Source organism: Myotis yumanensis, unplaced genomic scaffold (assembly GCF_028538775.1).
Source record: "Myotis yumanensis isolate MYYU_CA2020_CCGP unplaced genomic scaffold, mMyoYum1.0.hap1 SCAF_1, whole genome shotgun sequence".
Classification (NCBI taxonomy): Eukaryota; Metazoa; Chordata; class Mammalia; order Chiroptera; family Vespertilionidae; genus Myotis; species Myotis yumanensis.
Genome location: NW_027223752.1, coordinates 91,401,545 through 91,414,154, shown reverse-complemented (window position 1 = coordinate 91,414,154; position 12,610 = coordinate 91,401,545). Strand labels below are relative to the sequence as shown.

The 12,610-nt window shown below is 38.3% G+C and overlaps 1 protein-coding gene across 1 annotated transcript in view; it reads right to left on the bottom strand.

Annotated features, from left to right (window-relative positions):
* Window positions 1-71, bottom strand: part of ARHGAP5 (Rho GTPase activating protein 5) — a 102,020-nt gene extending 101,949 nt beyond the window's left edge. Inside the window, exon 1 of the mRNA XM_070427669.1 lies at window positions 4-71. The gene's annotated coding sequence lies outside the window, so the exon portion shown is untranslated. The remainder of the gene's footprint in view (window positions 1-3) is intronic.
* Window positions 72-12,610: the final 12,539 nt, after the last annotated feature.

The following is a 12,610-nucleotide window of genomic DNA, read 5'->3' as shown; positions in this document are numbered from 1 at the left end:
TACCTCAGCATCTCCTCGGCGCGCACCGCCGGAACGCACGCGCGCGCGGAGCCACACACCCGGCGGGGGCGGAGCGGCGGCGCGGCCTCGACGGGGCGCGCGCGCGCACCCGCGCTGCCCTCTCCCCCCCCCCCCGCCCCCTCCCCCCCTCAAACCCCCACCCCCGCCGCCCTCACCTCGCAACGCCTCCCCGGCCGCACGCTGGGCCGGGCCCCGCCCCGCCCCTCGTCTCCCGGGAGCCGGGAAAGGCGCGAGCTCCGGAGCCGGGGCGGGCGGGAGCGGGCGCGGGGCCGCGTCCTCGCTCGCGGCCCGGCTCCCTCATTGGCTTCCGCCCCTCCCCCCCTCCCTCCATTGGTTCCCTCGCATCCATTGGTTCCCTCTCTACTCCATTCCTGCTCACCTTTTCCCTTGTACCCACTGGCGTGAGTGTTTTTCCCGATTTCTCCGGATTCCGCTCCTTCTCGCTCCCATCCTCCACGCTTTCCCAGCGGCGGGTTGTGCGGCCCGGCGCGCGGGTGTCTCCGGCCTGCCCTGCTGTCTCCCTTTCCTTCCGTCCCGGCCGGGGCCGGCCCGGGGCTGCCCCGGAGCCCGACTCTGCCAGCCGCTGCGAGACATCGCCGGGGCGCCGAGTGGTCCTGGATACCCCCCTCCCCCTTCGGTCTCTGAGCCTCGCAGAGTTGGAGGGAGGAGAACCTGCGCCCGCTCCTTCGCCGGGACTCGCTCGCAAGGTCGCTCCTGCGATTGCGGCCGGCCTTCCGCCCGGGGATCGCTCGCCAGCTGCGGACCTCCCCGCCCGGGACCCGGCGGCGTCCGCGGCCGGGAGCAAACTCCCCGGGAGCCGGGGAAGCCTGTCTCCGGCGCCCGGGCCCTCGGTTCAGCCTGGAAACGGAGCGCAGTGCCAGGCTGGGGTGGGCTTCAGGGTCGCCCCGAAGACCCGGGTTCACACCAGCAGCCCAAACTGGATTTTGTTACACTGCCTTACATAGATTATATATATATATATTTCAGACTTCACAAGTTTGGGGGTTACCCTGGGCTTTCGGTGTGTTTCTCATCTGGGCATTGGCATTGAGTGGTGGAGAAAGAAAGGACAGTAGGAAAATGCCTTTCCTTTTACCGTTGAAACTGAGGCTTGTGATTTCCCCCCAAGGTCATCAGAATCTGTTTTATTTAGAGGTCTTAAGACAGTTGCCAGCAGATGAAAGAATAAGCAAAAACACAAATCTACCCCGATTCGTTACTCGGTCTAAAAGAAGAAGTAATTTGGGCTAGAATTGTCTCTGTGAGGAAGGATTCGTTTCCCACACTGAAAACAGTTCCTCAGTAAACATTTAAAAAGTCCTTTAAATTCAGGTTATTCTTCATTTCTTGTGTTACATAAGGTACTGTGAAGTTAGCCAAGATTTCTTTTCAGTGTTATAAAGATGCAGCTGCTGCCAACCACGTCCCTTTACCGTCTTTGAGTGAAGGAAAACAAAACTGCCTTTGGTTAAAATCTGTTAGAAAGTTATTTGTTGGTAAATCTGTCACGCAATTCCAGCAGAAGTTCTGTTCGTTTGTTCCCCACCCTGCTCTTCTCTCCGTGTTTCTCTAAAGGTAAACATAATAGACCAAAGCAGGAGAGAGGTGTTTAATTTCTCGGCATCTCTTACTCTCTAATTTTGGAAAGGCATGCCTAAGATTCCTTACTCCCGCCACTGCCTTGCATCTGAATGGTACCTAATAGGTTCAGTAAGGTCTGCAGGTGCTTCTTTCCGTTACAAGCCATAGGCAGGGAAGAGGGCGCTGAAGAAAACTTGCAATGAAAGTAAAGGTAGAGGGGAGGAAAGGGGAAAAAGAAGAGAGGAGGAAATTGGGGAGAGAGAGTGGAGACCCCCAAGTGCAGTACTAATTCTCATACTGCTGGTGTAGATGGGAAAGTTCATGCATTTAAATGCATTTCTTGACCTTTCTACTAAAAGTCCTTGAAAATACAAGAAGCCAATTCAAACTCATAACTTTGATTTTGAAATGTTACGTACTCTAGCCTATCTGCCCTACAATATTTTAAAAATTATTTCCTAGATCAGAAATTTCATAACCATGGACATGTATCGACCTAAAGCAAAGTCAAATAAGTCAGGGCTTTTTAAAGGAAACAACATATAAAGAAAGTGAAAATTACACCTTCTTTATACATTAATATTTCTCTGAAACAAACATGATACCAAGAATCAGGACATGATAGTAGAGGGGGAAAAATACTTGAAATCATTTTCTCTTCATTAAGACACCAGAAACTAAAAAAAAAAAAAAAAGCCATGGTTTTTAAGCAATAATTTGCATAACTCATTATTTTTAGTCAGCCTACATCATTTTGATTCAAGGAACCTGAAACTTTGGGACTTTGTTCCTTATTAATACTGTTAGTCTAAACCTACTTACCAGTACAAATAAGCTAACAAATTTTTATTGTTTTTATGAGACTTGGTCTTCTCAAAAAAAAAAAATGAAGCATACAGTTTTCAATACAAATAAAAATCTGAGAATGGAAATTGGGGCCAAAGTTCTATGGTTGAAAATGGTCAGATATCTACGATAAAAGTGTAATATGCAAATCGACTGAATGGCCGAACAAGGGGGCTGCGAAGGCCTACTCTTGCATGAATTTTTTGCATCGGGCCTCTAGTCTACAAACAAAAGAAAATAAAGAGCAGAAAATAAAACAAAAATGAAAGGATAAGGTGGCATCTTTTAAAATTGACAGAAGCCATGCCTTCAAAGAAATAGCTTTAAACACCCTCCCTACCATCCAAAAGGAGAAATTTTGAGACAAATAATTTAGTCTACACACACACACACACACACACACACACACACACACGGGAGAGATAGAGTAAATATTACCAGCCCTCTTAGATCAACTATTCATCTTATCTAAAATAAAAAATTTAAACACTTGTTCTACTATAGTGGATAAGTAAAATCACTTGAAACTTTGTTCTTCATTTGCTTTGAAAAAAAATGGTAGAATAGGATTTTAGTCAGACATTTTAGATTTTTGATTTAAATATTTACACATTTCTAGTTCTTTAACACATTCTATTAAAGTATTAATATCCATGGCCATTTTAGGATCAAAAGAGATGAAAGCCATAAAACAATGTTATCAAAATTCCAGCTTTGAACCATCAGTGTTAACACAACAAGATGCAGATGTTTGACATGATTTAGCCTCAAAAGAATTTACCCTACAGAAGCAACTACACCCCCTGCTGGAAATTTCTGATCATAACTGCTTTGAATTTTATAGCCTCAACCAAGAACATATAAAAAGCCAAATAAAGAGACTTTCCATTCATGACAAAATTGACCATTACATTTTGTCTGTCTGATACAAAACATACTTTGTGGGAACAAACTACTTCAGAATATCACCTTGATTACAGACAAAATACACAAAGTTGGAAATAATGAAGGCAATAACCAAAGCACTGAAAGATTGTCTAATTTCCCATTCATTGACTTTCACAACTAATTTCTACCCCACCCCACCCCACTTCACCTGCCTCGACTTCTGTCTTTCTCCCTATCTCTTACAGTTAGGACTATCAGGACAAGAGCAGGCAGGGTAAGATATGTCATTCTCACTACTATGCAAATAATGATACACTAATAACCATAGTAGCCATTTGCTGAGTTAAGGTGCTGAAAGATTTTCTCCAAATTTGTTTTATGACTACCAATGATATTTTCAGCATGAAGAAAAGGTGCTAATTATGTCTTGTATTTGTAGAAAATATTTTGACAAGAGTTAGGTGATTGTGAGCATGGGACTGGAACAGTAGGAAAGTAATGCATTGACCTTCCTGGCATTTTGTTCCACAGGGCCTTGTTCTGTTGATTTTCCAGAACTGTATTTCCAGACTGAAATCCCAAAGATGGTATCAGAGACGAACTTCAAAATGTCATGTTCATGCCCCTCTGGTCCTAGGGCATAACTGAAACCGTGAAAGCAGAACTCTATTTTTTGAATAATTAGTCTTTTATAAAGATTATTTGTAATGCACAGTCTGTTTAAAGGAATAACAATTCATTCAGGTCCCACCAGCTCAATAGTTTAATTAGACAAAAATCTTCAAGTTATTTCCTTTCACAAAAGGAGGTATGGTTGGGCCATCTGGACCCTCCATTGAGTTTTTATGAAAGATCGCAGCTTGAATTTAATCAACCCCAATAAGGTTAACCCCATAAAGCTAAAAAATAATTGCAAAGGTTGCTAACTGAATTCTCTGAGATTGTTACCAGTGTCGTTTGTAAATCATTACAATGGGAAGCAGGAACGTGTATTGTTTGACTACTTAACTACAGAACATAATTTTTGTGAATATCTCTTATTCCTCCTCTCTTCAGGTCAAATTTGGATTGTGAGCCCCTCTAGATAGGGATCACAAATTAATGTTTGGCCCTACACAATAACTAGAATGTTATTAGTAGAAAGCTCAATAAATGTTTGATAATAAACTAATATGAAAAACTAAGTTTTATGGATTTCTGTGGATTTCTTGATAACAGAAGGTTTTTGAATATATTTTAAGTACCAGCTGAGATACTCACTTTGGAAAATACAAATCATTTAAAGAAATTGCTGAGCATTGGCTGGTGTGGCTCAGTTGGCTGAGCATCATCCCGTTTACCAAAAGGTCGCCAATTTGATTCCTGGTCAGGGCACATACCCAGTTTGGGGTTTGATCCTCAGTCCGGGTCCGTGCAGGAGGCAGCCAATCAATGTTTCTCTCTTGCATAGATGTTTTTCTCTCTCCCTCTCCCTTCCTCTCTTTCTAAAGTCAATAACAACATATTTTTTAAAAAATTGCTGAATTAGCCCATGAAAGTTGAGTCAGATGTTCTTCCCCAAGTACAATCCACACTTTTCTACATAACATCTCTTTAGTAGGTAAATGTGAATCACTAGCAACAAAAAACTGTGGATCCAAAACATCAGGGAACATTTTAAAGAACTGGTGCAGCATAAGAATTTCTGAAATCAATAATAAGGTGTCTAATCACTTCACAATGAAGGCTTTGTCATTTTTCACTATTACTATAAGCTGCAGTAGGTGGTAAATGTTTGAATTGCCACATCATGCTTCTGCATTGTCTTCAAAAAGCTTTCAAATAATGTCATTTTTCTGATGGATGCATAGCTTCTTTCAACACATTTACTACATAGTGAGAAATAATAATAGTCATCTTTTCCCAAATAGGCTTCTCATCTCTCTTCAAGCTATAACACATACTTTTTTATTTCTAGCTTTGGTTCCCATAGGAATATACATTGAATAATTGTTTTTTATTGTTCCCCCCCAAAAAAATATTTACATTAAGAATTCTGAGATTTTACAAGTATGATAACAGAGTATAAGTAAAATAGCAGAAAACCATAAAGAGCTACATGTGTCCCATAAATAAAATTCTTATAAAATTGAATGGAAACAATATTTAAAATATTTTAAGTATACATTTATTGAGGTAGAAAAATGCCCATAATATTTTACGTGAAAAAAAAATTAGGCTACAAAGCAATAAAAGGTATATGATTCCATTTTTGTGAAAAGAAAATATTTCAGCGTGGCCGGCTCAGTGGTTGAGCATCAACCTATGAACCAGGAGGTCACAGTTCGATTCCTGGTCAGGGCATATACCTGGGTTGCAGGCTCAATCCCCGGTGTTGGGTGTGCAAGAGGCAGTCAATCAATGATTCCCTCTCATCACTGATGTTTCTATCTCTCTCCCTCTCCCCCTCTGAAATCAATAAAGACATATTTTTTAAAAATAAAAGAAAATATTTTAAAATCAAGATGACAATATTAATGGCCTACATGTTTACCAAGATTTAATCTAGATGGTGGGATTATAGCTAACGTTTATTTTCTTTTTGCTTTTTAAATTTTTTTTGCAGTGAATATATTTATTGTGCAATAAAATTTGGATTATAGGTGTTGAAAGAGATTGTATAAAACAGGATGAGGCAAACTGTCTTGAAGCAATTGAACTGTCTGCTACATATATCCCTTTATTTTCTCTTTTATTTTTTCCTTTTCTTCTCTCTTTTTTCTTTTTTGATTTTTCTTGTTCTTTTCTTTTTCTCTTAATTATATCTTGGGCCTTTTACAGGCCACCTTGGTTCTGTCTGCCGCAACCTCTGATGTAATGGAATGAAGTAGTCCAGGCAAACATATTACTGCTACCTTGTATTGTCTTTGATTTTTTTTAAAAGTTCTTACAGACCAAAACAAATCAAGCAAAGAACGTTTTATTATATTTAATGACTATTTAAAATGATATAATTTTACCTATAATATTACCTATATTCCTGATGGTCTCATGGCACAGATTCTATTTTTAAACTTTTCTACACTAAGATTCTTTTAAAAAGTGTTCCAGTATGGACAATAAATAGTTTCTTTAATACTGATAAACCTGAGCTGATGTTTCCACATGGCCTGGTATTTCCTCTTGTACCGTAAGGTTTATGATTAAATGTCTTCCATCACCCCAGGGAACTAACTAGGGTTTGCTTTTCCAAGTTGTGGCATTTGTCTTGTAGTGCTCCTCCTCCACTCTATCCTCCTTAGCACAGTACAATCAATTACCAGTTTAAAGAAAAGATAAAAATGGTCTTATTACAGTGCAAAGGAATGCTGGGGCACAAATTAGTGTGAGGTAGAAAGACCACCAAACTGGGACTCCAGGGACCTGAATTTGTGTCTCAGGTTCTGCTTATTGTATGAGATTCAGAAATCTTTGGATCTCACTGAGCTGACATTTCCACGTCCACAAAAATGATTCCTTTGTTACTCTAACATTATTTGGTTTGAAATTATTTTACAGAGTTAGCCCATAGACCAGGCTTCACTCTTTCCTGGTTCACAATTTAACACCCACTGATACATACCTTCACACCCAGGACAAAGCTGTTACTCTCTTCCCTGTTGATTTTGTTTGGGGCCCTTACTTCATCCTCCTCCCCATTCCCCAAGTGGGGGTGGAGAAAAACACTTTATCCGGATGAAACCAAGTTAACTTGTATTTCTCCAAAACCCATCCCTAAAATCTATTTCATTAGGTTTGGACCTCCAGATTTTCCAGAACAAGCCTGCCCCATCCCTGTTATAGGTTAGCTGCTCTGAACCTTCTTTGCCAAAAGGTTGCCTTGTAGTTTCTAAACCCTCAGTTTTTTATACTTCCACAATTTACTCATCACCCGCCCCCCACTTCCCCACCCCCATCCCCAACGGTACAATCCAGAGCATCCAGGTAACCAATCCTGGGTTCCCACAATCCTATTCAGCGGTCCATTCCGGCTGCTCATGGTCTCACCCATGTCTTTATCTGCCTTGTACCCATTGAGTCAGTCCTGTTTCCATCTTCAGCCTCAGACTGTCTATCTCTAAGGATTTGCTTATTCTGAACATTAACATAAATAGAATCATACAATATATGGTCTGTGTATCTGGCTTCTTTTTCTCATCATAAAATTTTTGAGGTTCACCCATATTTTAGCATGCACAATAATTTTCTTCTTTTCATTACCGAGTAGTATTTTATTGTATGGATAAACCACATTTTATCTATTCACCAGTTAGTTGACATTTAGATTTTTTCCACTTTGGGGCTATTATGGATAATAGTGCTATAAACATATACATTTTGCATGAATATATGTTTCCATTTCTTTTGGATAGACGCCTTTAGGTAAAATTGATAGATCAAATAGTAAATTTATGTTTAACGTTATAAGAAATGCCAAACATTTTCCAAAGTGGTTGTACCATTTACATTCCCATCAGCAATGTATGAGGATTCTAGTTTCTCTGCAACCTAGCCAATATTTGTTATTGTCTGTCTTTTTTTTTTTTTTTATAGCCATTCTATGGGTCTGAAGTGAAACACTTTCTTTTCTAGGGCATTCTTATAGGCAGTTTACTTAATTGGCAATACAAAGTCATTATGTAGACTTTCTTTCCCTATTTCTTCTTTTTCAAACAGAATAGCTTCATGCCAGTTTTCTATTTGATTTTTGTTGTTAGAAATAATATACTCATTCTATCAGAACATCTGGGTGAAGGATGATTAAATAGTGAGCAATGTACTCCCTGATCCAGGGCAGTTGGGATCTTTATCTCAATAACATGAGCCCTGGAGCAGGACTTTTGAAGCATTTCAATAAAAAGTAACTACAACTAATCTTTGGGGGTTTTGTTTGCTTGTTTTTTTTTTAAAAAAAAATATTTTTATTGATTTAAAAGAGGAAGGGAGAGGGAGTGAGAAATAAAAAGATCAATCATGAGAGAGAATCATTGATTGCCTGGGGATCAAGCCAACCCGGGCATGTTCCTGTGACCTCCTGGTTCATAGGTCAACGCTCAACCACTGAGCCACACTGACCAGGCTACAACTAACCTTCTTGGTGCCTGATTAATTTTCATTTAACTCGTATTTTTGAGAGTGAGTTAACTCTTTTAAGTGAAGAAAGTATAAGTTTAGAGCACTTCAAAGTGATCTTTTCATTTTATACCTGGAAACACTGTCATGCCTTTTAATATTTTGCAGTGCTAGGCAACTACTTGGCCCCAAAGAAATCATGTGCCACACTGATTTAGGGATTAGAAAGTAAAGAGGCTATTGCAGTTTGGATACTCAGTTCTGATTTACTCTATGTACATCCACAGTGTGGCCTGCGGGTTCATGTTACTGTGGTATGCATTCCAAGTGCCATCCTAATTCTAATAAAAGACCTCTGGCTTTGACAGTGTTCTGTATGTTTGCTTTGTATTAGGACTGGCTGCTAACAATTTTTTTAAATTTACCTGTGGGTAAAACGCTTTACCTTCCCCAATCATCTCATCATTAACTTGCTGTAATCAGCTGCCACAACCCACCATTCAGGTAAATATTTTTAGCTAAATCCTCACAATAGGTACTTGCAAAGGTGTTTCCCAGATCAAATGCCACTATGTATACCTGAAGCTTAGAGGGAATGCTTCCCTAACAAACCCCCTAAGACATAAAGACAAACACTCTGTGACATTGCTAGGCTGAAATGTCCTCATTTGAAAATGGTAAAGTCTTCATACAAAGTGGAAACACTTTACAAATGCTGACAACCTGGAGACCTGGGAAATCTCTTGAGTCCTATTACCTTGATCCAAATCTTATTCAGTTTTAGGTTCTAGATTAATTTTGTTGAGAGCTCTTATTGTTTTAAAGAGTTATATAGTAAGTGTAAGCTGGTTATAGAGTAATATTTTTTGTTTACTCTGGATTATTTTATATATGAAAAATATTTGGAGTTTGATATATATGATCCCAAATTTGTTCAAATATAAAAAAATATGAATATTTAAATAGCCTGGAAGGAAATATGTAAAATATTAACAGTGACTATCCTGGGTAATTTTCTTTTTTAAAAAAATTTCTGAAAAATATTTATCATATATACTTTCTTACATATTCATCTTATATACTTTCTCATATATGCTTTCTTACAATTTAAAAAAGAGGATATTTCTCAATGCTGCACATAGTAGTCATACCTTCTCATTCACAACATTCCTTAAAATTACACTGACTGACAGAATACAATGAGCAAGAGCTTTGAAACTGAAATAGATCATCTCTTTGGAATACCATTTTGATATACTCTCTCATTCAGCAATTATCAATTTGTACCCTCTATGCGCCAAAGGCTGTGCTCAAATCAGAAATATAAATATGAAAGACATGGATCATGCCTGAAGTTATCGCATTTTCATGTCCTGAGATTGAATCTTAACTGAGAAGTAAGCCCATAGATTACATCTTTTAATAAAGAAAAAATAAGTCTTTTAATTTCTATTATTCTATAAGAGCTTCATCATTTACAATTTCTAATTTCAAACATGTTAAACCAAATAGATAGATAGATAAAATCTTCTGAAATGACAAACTTAAATGGACAATAATTTTTTCTTAATCAAACTAACCAACTAACTTGTTCAAAGTAATTTTGTGATTAGGGTATTTTCATATTCATATTCTGAATATTGGAGGCACTTTGAATCAACTCATTTTCCTCCTGTCTTGTCACATTTGTAGTATTGTGGCTTTGTTTTTTTGCAATCTTTAGGTTAGTGCCATACCACCAAATGACATAGAGGCCATTCCAAGACTGAGTGAAGTCTTGTTTTAACTGGCACATAACTGTTTTCATTTGGGTTTCTGAGGAATTTGGAAGTCTGCAACTCATCCAAAATAAGGGCATTCCACAAATTCCATTTCATAAAAGCCATCCCTTTTTCATATACTGTTTCTATTTCCTCCAATAGCAGGACATTCCAAGAAAAGTGATAAAGGGAAGTGCTTTAGACAAGCAAATACAGAATTCTTACTCAGTAAGTCCTATTGGTGGATTATTAGTAGCAGCAGGAACAGTAATAATAGTATGGAAAAATAATAATCATAATATAGTTAAATGCAAAACATAAACACTTTTAAACAAATTTAGAAAAATCTGATAATTAAAAATACCAATATTTGGGCCCCGGCCAGGTTGCTCAGTTGATTGGAGCGTCCTCCTTTATCCCAGTCAGAGCACATACCTAGGTTGCAGGTTTGATCCCAGGTCGGGGTGCATATAGGAGGCGCAATTAGGAGGCAATCAATCGATGTTCCTCTCTCTCTCTCTCTCTCAAATCAATAAAATCACATCCTTGGGTAAGAATTAAAATAAATAAATATAAATATTTGGTGCATGTATTAGTGCAATATAAGTAATAGTTACAATTCTTTAGCGATGTGTGTTATTTCTCAATTGTTTAAACAAAAACTAAGTTTTTCTGGGTTGCCAAACTTTTAGCCTAAAGATCTTAGTTTTTCTTTCAAATGAAAAGTTTATTTGGATTTGAAGCACTGCAAATGCAAAGAGAAACAAATAGATTCTGCTATGGAAAGGAGGTGTTAAGGAAGACCTTGGCTATATTCCCAATGTAAGATTACTCCTGTGGCATCTTGTTTCCTGAGAAAGACAGCATATGGAAGCTCCCCACATATGTGGGTCAGCCTCTTTTGATGTGTGGGTAAAACTCATTAAAGTTAATGTGGATGAGGCGTGTACATCAAGGCGAGCATGGGATCCACAGAATATAATAGCTGAGAAAGTCTTTGAGAACATTCTGTGAATGAGCAGTTGGTTTGTTGAATTGTAATAAGGGTTGTGTTCCAGGTCCTCATTTCATCTGGGAGAGCCTTGGAATGTTTTCTTGAACCCTTCCTTTGTGCAAACTCATGGCAGAGTGTTTTGTTTCAGTGATGTGCTGCGCATGGTCTGCTCACGGACCACAATTTAATACAAATACATCTGAGTGCACTAACTTGTGGGAAATATGCTCCATGAGAGCGGAAGTAACTTGGATTCTTTTACTTGAGAAAAGAAAAACTATTTTAAAGCATATAAAGGATGCAGTGACAAATGAACAAAAGGAAATGAGCTGATACTGCCATAAGGCTAAAAAAGAAGGAATACCTGACAGTGCTGATTTTAAAAATAAGATACTATAAGGTTTTGCAGCTTCTCTAGTGAGATTTAAAAACCAGAGTCAGGAGTGCCACTAGGTAAGTCAAGATAAAGGACCAGAATCATATTCCTATGATACTACTCTTGTCAAGTAAAAAATGCCATTAAAATAAGATGTTCTGTGTGTCTTAACACTCCTATAAAACAAGAAGATTACCTTTCACTTGGTATGAGAGCACAGAGTAAATAATGTTCCAGTGGCACGGGGTACATACCAGAGTTATTATCATCTTGTTTTGTCTCACTGGATTACTTGCCGGAGCCCGCTCATCTTTGCGTCAGGAGTCCTAGTCCTCTATTCCAACAGCTACTACTACTACTACTACTACTACTACAATGAATAATAATAATAAAGTAACTAATAAAAAATCATTATCCCTTTAATATTTGTGGCATTTTAAATCATTCCAAATTAATAGTTAGAAGAAGGAATATTGTGTCATGGTTCCCAAAGTTTTCATATTCACTTCAAAAAATTTCAATGGTTTCCATGTGATAGTATTTTGTGAGTCTACTGATGAGAAAAATACAAAAGGACAACCAAAAAAACTACATAAATTTTCTTATTTTAAAATGTGTGCATTTTGTTAATCCCTGTAGTATTTCTGTACATTTGAAAATTGTATCTGTGAGACACTATATGTAAAATTTCCAGACAACATTTGGCATGCATATTCAAAGGTCCCAACAAAAGTCAGCCCTCTAAGGGAAGTAATGACCAACCTGAGTTGAGGAGATCTGGGTCTGCAGTAGCTGTTTGAACACATGAGCAAATGTCTTCTCTTTTATGAATCTTAATTTTCTCATCTATGAAATAAGGTAGTTGGACTAGCTGCTCTTTAAGAATCCTTTGAGCTCTAAAACTCCTTTGATTGTATTAGGTCCTTATTTAGCAACCATACAAAATTGGATTTAAATGTCACATGTGGTTGTAAATGTCAATATGTGGCAATATTAATATGTTCTTCATGGTAGGGAAGTTGGTCTTATAAAAATTTATCAATATTTTTATAC